The following is a 9,742-nucleotide window of genomic DNA, read 5'->3' as shown; positions in this document are numbered from 1 at the left end:
GCGTTCAACGCCCATGTGCAGCATGTTTCTGGCGTTGAACGCCAGTTCCATGCTTGTTTCTGGCGTTCAGCGCCAGCTCTATGCTCTGTTCTGGCGTTGAACGCCAGCCAGATGCTCCTTACTGGCGTTTAAATGCCAGTAAGTCCTTCCTCCAGGGTGTGATTTTTCTTCTGCTGTTTTTTATTCTGTTTTTAATTTTAATATTTTTTCATGACTCCACATGATCGTGTACCTAATAAAACATAAAATAACAATAAAATAAAAAATAAAATTAGATAAATAAAAATTGGATTGCCTCCCAATAAGCGCTTCTTTAATGTCAATAGCTTGACAGTGAGCTCTTATGGAGCTTCACAGATGTTCAGAGCATTGTTGGGACCTCCCAACCCCAAACTTAGAGTTTGAATGTGGGGGTTCAATACCAAACTTAGAGTTTGGTTGTGGCCTCCCAATACCAAACTTAGAGTTTGACTGTGGGGGCTCTGTTTGACTCTGCATTGAGAGAAGCTGTTCATGCTTCCTCTCATTACCAAATAACTTGGCATTTAGCTTCATGATGGCTCCTAGATATTGAGCAACTTGCTCTCCAGCCACATCTTCATCCTCTTCAGAGGAAGAATAGTCTTCATAGCTCATGAATGGCAGAAGAAGATTTAATGGAATCTCTATGCTCTCTATATGAGCCTCAGATTCCTTTAGGTCCTCAATAGGGAACTCCTTCTTGTTTGAGAAACGTCCCAGGAGGTCTTTCTCACTAGGATTTTCGTCCTTCTCCTCCCTTGTGCATTCGGCCATATTGATTACATCAATGACCTTGCACTCTCCTTTTGGATTCTCTTCTGTATTGCTTGGGAGAATACTGGGAGGAGTTTCAATGACTTTCTTACTCAGCTGGCCCACTTGTGCCTCCAAATTTCTGATGGAGGACCTTGTTTCACTCATGAAACTTAAGGTGGCCTTTGACAGATCAGAGACTAAATTTGCTAAATTAGAAGGGCTCTGCTCAGAATTCTCTGTCTGTTGCTGAGAAGATGATGAAAAAGGCTTGTTATTGCTAAGCCTGTTTCTTCCACCATTATTAAAGCCTTGTTGAGGCTTTTGTTGATCCTTCCATGAGAAATTTGGATGATTTCTCCATGATGAATTATCGGTGTTTCCATAAGGTTTACCCATGTAATTAACCTCTGCCATTGCAGGGTTTTCAGAATCATAAGCTTCTTCAGAAGCTACCTCTTTAGTACTATTGGATGCATTTTGCCATCCATTCAGACTTTGAGAGATCATGTTGACTTGCTGAGTCAACACTTTGTTCTGAGCCAATATGGCATTCAGAGCATCAATTTCAAGAACTCTCTTCCTCTGAGGCGTCCCACTATTCACGGAATTTCTCTCAGAAGTGTACATGAATTGGTTATTTGCAACCATGTCAATAAGTTCTTGAGCTTCTGCAGGCGTTTTCTTTAGGTGAATGGATCCACCTGCAGAATGGTCCAATGACATCTTGGAAAACTCAGATAGACCATAATAGAATATATCTAATATGGTCCATTCTGAAAACATGTCAGAAGGACACTTTTTGGTCATCTGCTTGTATCTTTCCCAAGCTTCATAGAGGGATTCACCATCTTTTTGCTTGAAGGTCTGAACATCCACTCTAAGCTTGCTCAGCTTTTGAGGAGGAAAGAATTTATCCAAGAAGGTCATGACCAGCTTATCCCAAGAGTCCAGGTTACCTTTAGGTTGTGAGTCCAACCATGTCCTAGCTCTGTCTCTTACAGCAAAAGGGAAAAGCATGAGCCTATAGACTTCAGGATCTACTCCATTCGTCTTAACAGTCTCACAAATCTGCAAGAACTCAGTTAAGAACTGATAAGGATCTTCAGATGGAAGTCCATGAAACTTGCAGTTCTGTTGCATTAAAGCAACTAATTGAGGTTTCAGCTCAAAATTGTTTGCTCCAATGGCAGGAATGGAGATACTTCTTCCATCAAATTTGGACATTGGTTTAGTGAAATCACCTAGCATTCTCCTTGCATTATTGTTGTTGGGTTCAGCTGCCATCTCCTTCTCTTGTTCGAAAATTTTAGAAAGGTTGTCTCTGAATTGTTGTAATTTAGCTTCTCTTAGTTTCCTCTTCAGAGTCCTTTCAGGTTCTGGATCAGCTTTAACAAAGATACCTTTTTCCTTGTTCCTGCTTGGTGCACGAATTTGTGATTCGCACAACTAACCAGCAAGTGCACTGGGTCGTCCAAGTAATACCTTACGTGAGTAAGGGTCGATCCCACGGAGATTATTGGCTTGAAGCAATCAATGTTTATTTTATTAATCTTAGTCAGGAAGCCAATAGGATTAAAAGTGAAATTACAAGATTTGATTATAAAAATAAAAGGGAATAACAGCGTTACTTGTTGTGCAGTAATGGGGAATATGTTGGAGTTTTGGAGATGCTTTGTCCTTTGACTTCAACTCTTCCTTGAAATCCTTCAATACGCGCAAGGCTCCTTCCATGGCATGCTCTATGTAGGGTGTCACCGTTGTCAATGGCTACTTCCCATCCTTTCAGTGAAAACGTTCCTATGCTCTGTCACAGCACGGCTAATCATCTGTCGGTTCTCAATCAGGTTGGAATAGAATCCATTGATTCTTTTGCGTCTGTCACTAACGCCCAGCCCTCAGGAGTTTGAAGAACGTCACAGTCATTCAATCCCAGAATCCTACTCGGAATACCACAGACAAGGTTTAGACTTTCCGGATTCTCATGAATGCTGCCATCAATCCGGCTTATACCACGAAGATTCTGATTAAGGAATCTAAGAGATATTCATTCAGTCTGATGTAGAACAGAGGTGGTTGTCAGGCACACGTTCATGGATTGAGGAAGGTGATGAGTGTCACGGATCATTACCTTCTTCATAATTAAGCGCAAATAAACATCTTAGATAAGAACAAGCGTGTTTGAATGGAAAACAAAGGAATTGTATTAAATCATCGAGACGCTGCAGAGCTCCTCACCCCCAACAATGGAGTTTAGAGACTCATGCCGTCAAAAGTATGTAATTCAGATCTGAAAATGTCATGAGGTACAAGAAATGTCTGTAAAAGTTGTTTAAATAGTAAACTAGTAACCTAGGTTTACAGAAAATGAATAAACTAAGATAATTGGTGCAGAATTCCACTTCTGGGGCCCACTTGGTGTGTGCTGGGGCTGAGACTAAAGCTATCCACGAGTAGAGGCCTTTCTTGGCGTTAAACTCCAGGTTATGACGTGTTTTGGGCGTTCAACTCCGGATCATGACGTTTTTCTGGCGTTTAACTCCAGACAGCAGCATGAACTTGGCGTTCAACGCCAAGTTACGTCGTCTATCCTTGCTCAAAGTATGGACTATTATATATTGCTGGAAAGCCCTGGATGTCTACTTTCCAACGCCGTTGAGAGCGCGCCAATTGGACTCCTGTAGCTCCAGAAAATCCATTTCGAGTGCAGGGAGGTCAGGATCCAACAGCATCAGCAGTCCTTTTTCAGCCTAAGTCAGATTTTTGCTCAACTCCCTCAATTTCAGTCAGAAAATACCTGAAATCACAGAAAAATACACACACTCATAGTAAAGTCCAGAAATATGATTTTTGCCTAAAAACTAATATTATTCTACTAAAAACTAACTGAAACATGCTAAAATCTACATGAAATTACTCCCAAAAAGCGTACAAAATATCCGCTCATCACAACACCAAACTTAAACTGTTGCTTGTCCTCAAGCAACTAGATGAATAAAATAGGTTCTAACAGAAATTAAGAAGTAATAATATTTTAGAGTTTTAAATGAAGCTCAGATTCTTATTAGATGAGCGGGGCTTGTAGCTTTTTGTCTCTGAACAGTTTTGGCATCTCCCTGTATCTTTTGAATTTCAGAATGATTGGCATCCTTAGGAACTCAGAATTCTGATAGTATTATTGACTCTCCTAGTGTAGTATGCTGATTCTTGAACACAGCTACTTATGAGTCTTGGTTGTGGCCCTAAGCACTTTGTCTTCCAGTATTTACCACCGGATACATAAATGCCACAGACACATAACTGGGTGAACCTTTTCAGATTGTGACTCAGCTTTGCTAGAGTCCCCAGTCAGTGGTGTCCAGAGCTCTTAAGCACACTCTTTTGCTTTGGATCACGACTTTAACCACTCAGTCTCAAGCTTTTCACTTGGACCTTCATGACACAAGCACATGGTTAGGGACAGCTTGATTTAGCCGCTTAGGCCTGGATTTTATTTCCTTGGGCCCTCCTATCCATTGATGCTCAAAGCCTTGGATCCTTTTTTTTTTCTCATGGCTAGTGCTCATGGCTTTTTTTTTTTTGACTGCTTTTTCTTGCTTCAAGAATCAATTTCATGATCTTTCAGATCATCAACAATATTTTTCGTGTTCCTTATCCTTTCAGGAGCCAATATTCATCAAATTCAAAGTACATATTATGCACTGTTCAAGCATTCATTCAGAGAACAAAAAGTATTGCCACCACATATAATTAATTATAAATTTTATTATTAAGAACTCGAAAAATATAGATTACTTCTTAATTCTAAAAAAATCTACTACTTTATTCATGCCTGATGATGATGAGAAAAATAAATTATAGCTTAATAGGAAATAAAATCAAAATAGACATACTAATTACTACTAAATATCTCCTAAGGTGAATTTCTAAAAAAACGCTATCACTAAGTTAAAGCAGGAAAATTGGAACTCAGCAACCTTTTGTTTTGAGGAGGGGATGTTCCTCTAATCTTTGGGGTGTTGTTCAAGGATTAATTTTTGGCGCTTCAGCTCCCTCAGATCACGCCCTTGCTCCTCCTGTTCCTTGAGCAGTTTGCAAATCATGCTACTTTGATTATTCTGTTCTTCCTTTATTTGATCCATAGCTTCTTGCAATCTGGAAATAGAAGCCTCAAGATGTTCCCAGTATTCGAATTGGGGCAGTTCTGGGAGGGCTTCTTGTGCTCTCCTCTTGGTTGGATCATCTTGTTGCTGTTGTCTGACCATTGATATTCCAGTAATGGGCTTTTCAATTAGGATATATTCAGTTATTCCCATTTTTACTCCAGCATCTTTGCAAAGCATAGAAATTAGGCTTGGATAAGCCAATTTGGCGTCCTTAGAATTCCTGTTTGCTATTTTATATAGCTCACAGGAGATCAGCTGATGGACTTCCACTTCTTTTCCCAACATGATGCAGTGAATCATTATTGCTCTTTTAATAGTGACTTCAGAACGGTTGCTGGTGGGCAATATGGAACGCCCTACGAAATCCAGCCAACCTCTGGCTACTGGTTTCAGATCTTCCCTTTTGAGTTGAACTGGGATGCCAGTCGTGCTGGTAGTCCACTTGGCTCCAGGGATGCATATGTCCTCCAGAACCTTGTCCAGCCCTTTATTGACCTTCATCATTCTCCTGTTAAAGGAGTCTGGGTCATCTTTCAGTTGAGGAAGCTTAAATATTTCCCTGATCTTGTCAGAATTGGTATGAATGATCTTTCCTCTGACTAAGGTCTGATGGTCAAAGAGAGCAGCTCCAATTAGTCTCTGCCTGTCTGTCTGCCATAGATTAGCATAGAACTCCTGGATCATATTTCTTCCCACTTTTGTTTCAGGATTGGCCAGAATTTCCCAATGTCTGTTTCTGATTTGCTCTTGGATCTCTGGATATTCATCTTCTTTCAGATCAAATCTGACTTCCGGGATCACTGATCTGTGACTCATTATCTTGTAGTAATGGTCTGAATGTTCTTTAGTTAAGAACTTCCCTTGATTCCAAAGTGGCTTTGGATTGCTTTCTTTCTTTCCCTTTGGGGTGGGTTGCTTTCCTCTAGGGGCCATGAATTTAATGAGTATGATTTTGTGATCACGGCTAATCACACCAAACTTAAAGCTTTGCTTGTCCTCAAGCAAAAGAGAAGGAAGAAGAGGGATATGAGGAGAGCAATTGTGGAATGGGATGATGAGAAAGGCGCCAAATACAACATATATAGGGAGGGGGTGGGAAATTTTCGAAAAATAAGAAAGAGATAAGATATAAGATATGATTTTAAAAGATATGATCAGAAAAAGATATAATTTTAAAAGAGAAAGATATGAATAATAATTTTAAAAGATAAATCTGAAATTTTTAATTTTGAAAAAGATTTTAAAAAAAAATTGAGTTTTGAAAACAAATTTTGAAAGAGTTTGATTGGATTGAAAATTAATTTGTCTTTATGGATTAAGATACATTTGATATTTTTGAAACGTGGATTTTTAGAAATCAGGGTTTTTGGAAAACTAACTTGGATATGATTGATGATAATTTGGAACATGTTGATGCAAGAAATCATGAATTGAAACATAAAAATTTTGAAAAAAAAATAGGATTAAAAATGAATTTGTTACCTTCCCACCATCCTGGCGTTAAACGCCCACATGTGCATGTTTTGGGCGTTTAACGCCCACATGTTGCTTCTCCTGGGCGTTCAACGCCCATTTGGTGCTTCTTTCTGGCGTTGAATGCCAAGAAGTCCTTCGTCACTGGGCGTTTTTCTGAACGCCCAGGATGCTAGCAGACTGGCGTTAAACGCCTAGAAGGTGCATCTTTCTGGCGTTTAACGCCCAGAAGATGCTCCTTTCTGGCGTTTAACGCCCAGATGGCTACCCTTACTGGCGTTAAACGCCCAGTGGGTGCTTCTTTTGGGCGTTCAACGCCCAAAGTATTTCTTACTGGCTTTTTCATGCCAGTGAGCTCCCAAATTTCCCTGTAACTCTGTGACTTCAACCAATTGCTATTTCACCTTTGAAGACACTTGGACTCAAACCTGTAAAAAAAAAAGAAATTTATTTAATTAGTAAAGAAACTTTGTAAATGGCTGGGTTGCCTCCCAGCAAGCGCTTCTTTAATGTCATTAGCTGGACTATCACTGATCTTTAATTAAGTCTCAGTCTTGAGCATTCTTGCTCGATATTACCTTCAAGATAGTGTTTAACTCTTTGTCCATTAACAATGAACTTTTTGTTAGAGTCACTATCCTGAAGTTCTATGTATCCATATGGTGATACGCTTGTAATTACATATGGACCTCTCCACCGGGATTTTAATTTCCCAGGGAATAATTTGAGCCTTGAATTAAATAACAGAACTTTCTGTCCTGGCTCAAAGACTCTGGATGACAATTTCTTATCATGCCATCTTTTTGCTTTCTCTTTGTAAATTTTTGCATTTTCGAAAGCATTGAGTCTAAATTCCTCTAGCTCATTTAACTGGAGTAATCATCTTTCTCCAGCTAACTTGGCATCAAGGTTCAGGAATCTGGTTACCCAGTAGGCCTTGTGTTCCAGTTCCACTGGCAAGTAACACACCTTTCCATACACAAGCTGGTATGGAGAGGTCCCTATAGGGGTCTTAAATGCTGTTCTGTATGCCCACAGAGCATCATCCAAGCTTCTTGCCCAATCCTTTCTACGGTTAATTACAGTCCGTTCCAGGATTCTTTTGAGTTCTCTATTTGAGACTTCAGCTTGCCCATTAGTTTGTGGATGATATGGAGTAGCCACCCTGTGGTTAACTCCATAACGTACCAGAGCAGAGTAAAGCTGTTTATTGCAGAAATGAGTGCCCCCATCACTGATTAATACTCGAGGGATACCAAATCTGCTGAAGATATGTTTCTGGAGGAATTTTAACACTGTTTTAGTGTCATTAGTGGGTGCTGCAATAGCCTCCACCCATTTGGATACATAATCCACTGCCACCAGAATATAAGTGTTTGAGTATGATGGTGGGAAAGGTCCCATGAAGTCAATGCCCCATATATCAAACAACTCAATCTCCAAGATTCCTTGTTGAGGCATGGCATAACTGTGAGGTAGGTTGCCTGATCTTTGGCAACTGTCACAGTTAAGCACAAATGCTCGGGAATCTTTATAGAGAGTAGGCTAGTAGAAGCCACTTTGGAGGACTCTTGTGGCTGTTCGCTCACTTCCAAAATGTCCTCCATACTGTGATCCATGGCAATGCCAAAGGATCTTCTGTGCTTCCTCTTTAGGCACACATCTACGGATTACTCCGTCTGCACATCTCTTGAAGAGATATGGTTCATCCCAAAGATAGTACTTTGCATCTGTGATTAATTTCTTTGATTGCACCCTACTGTACTCTTTGGGTATGAATCTCACTGCCTTGTAGTTTGCAATGTCTGCAAACCATGGCACTTTCTGGATGGCAAACAGTTGCTCATCCGGAAAGGTTTCAGAGATTTCAGTGAGAGGGAGGGACGCCCCTTCTACTGGTTCTATTCGGGACAGGTGATCTGCTACTTGATTTTCTGTCCCTTTTCTGTCTCTTATTTCTATATCAAACTCTTGCAGAAGCAACACCCATCTGATGAGTCTGGGTTTTGAATCCTGCTTTGTGAGTAGATATTTAAGAGCAGCATGATCAGTGTACACAATCACTTTTGATCCTACTAAATAGGATCTGAATTTGTCAATGGCATAAACCACTGCAAGTAGCTCTTTTTCTGTGGTTGTGTAATTCTTCTGTGCATCATTTAGAACACGGCTAGCATAGTAAATGACATGCAGAAGCTTGTCATGCCTTTGTCCCAACACTGCACCAATGGCATGGTCACTGGCATCACACATCAACTCAAATGGTAATGTCCAGTCTGGTGCAGAGATGATTGGTGCTGTAACCAATTTAGCTTTCAGAGTCTCAAATGCCTGCAGACATTCTTTATCAAAGATAAATGGCGTGTCAGCAGCTAGCAGGTTGCTCAGAGGTTTGGCGATTTTAGAGAAATCCTTTATAAACCTCCTATAGAATCCTGCATGCCCCAGAAAGCTTCTGATTGCCTTAACATTAGCAGGTGGTGGCAATTTTTCAATTACTTCTACCTTAGCTTGATCCACCTCTATTCCCTTGTTCGAGATTTTGTGCCCAAGGACAATTCCTTCAGTCACCATAAAGTGACACTTTTTCCAGTTTAAAACTAGGTTGGTCTCTTGGCATCTCTTTAGAACAAGTGCTAAATGGTTAAGGCAGGAGCTGAATGAGTCTCCAAACACTGAAAAGTCATCCATGAAGACTTCCAGAAATTTTTCCACCATATCAGAGAAAATTGAGAGCATGCACCTCTGAAAGGTTGCAGGTGCATTGCACAGGCCAAATGGCATCCTTCTGTATGCAAATCCTCCAGATGGACATGTGAATGCCGTTTTCTCTTGATCCTGGGGATCTACTGCAATTTGATTATAACCTGAATATCCATCCAGGAAGCAGTAGTATTCATGACCTGCTAGTCTTTCTAGCATCTGGTCTATGAATGGTAAAGGAAAATGATCCTTTCTAGTGGCTGTATTGAGCCTTCTGTAATCAATACACATACGCCACCCAGTAACTGTTCTTGTAGGAACCAGTTCATTTTTTTCATTATGAACCACTGTCATGCCACCTTTCTTAGGGACGACTTGGACAGGGCTCACCCAGGGGCTGTCAGAAATAGGATAAATAATCCCAGCCTCTAGTAATTTAGTGACCTCCTTCTGCACAACTTCCTTCATGGCTGGATTCAGCCGCCTTTGTGGTTGGACCACTGGCTTGGCGTCACCCTCCAATAGGATTTTGTGCATGCATCTGGCTGGGCTAATGCCCTTAAGATCACTGATGGACCACCCAAGAGCTGACTTGTGTGTCCTTAGCACTTGAATTAGTGCTTCCT

At 40.6% G+C, this 9,742-nt stretch overlaps 1 non-coding gene across 1 annotated transcript; it reads left to right on the top strand.

Moving 5' to 3' along the window:
* The first annotated feature begins 1,558 nt into the window (after positions 1-1,558).
* On the top strand, positions 1,559-1,662 carry LOC130942641 (small nucleolar RNA R71). The gene has a single exon (XR_009071206.1). It is a non-coding gene; the product is annotated as a small nucleolar RNA R71 (small nucleolar RNA).
* The last annotated feature ends 8,080 nt before the right edge of the window (positions 1,663-9,742 follow it).

Source organism: Arachis stenosperma, chromosome 7 (assembly GCF_014773155.1).
Source record: "Arachis stenosperma cultivar V10309 chromosome 7, arast.V10309.gnm1.PFL2, whole genome shotgun sequence".
Classification (NCBI taxonomy): Eukaryota; Viridiplantae; Streptophyta; class Magnoliopsida; order Fabales; family Fabaceae; genus Arachis; species Arachis stenosperma.
Note: the sequence above shows the minus strand (reverse complement) of the source record. Positions and strands in the feature narration are given on the sequence as shown.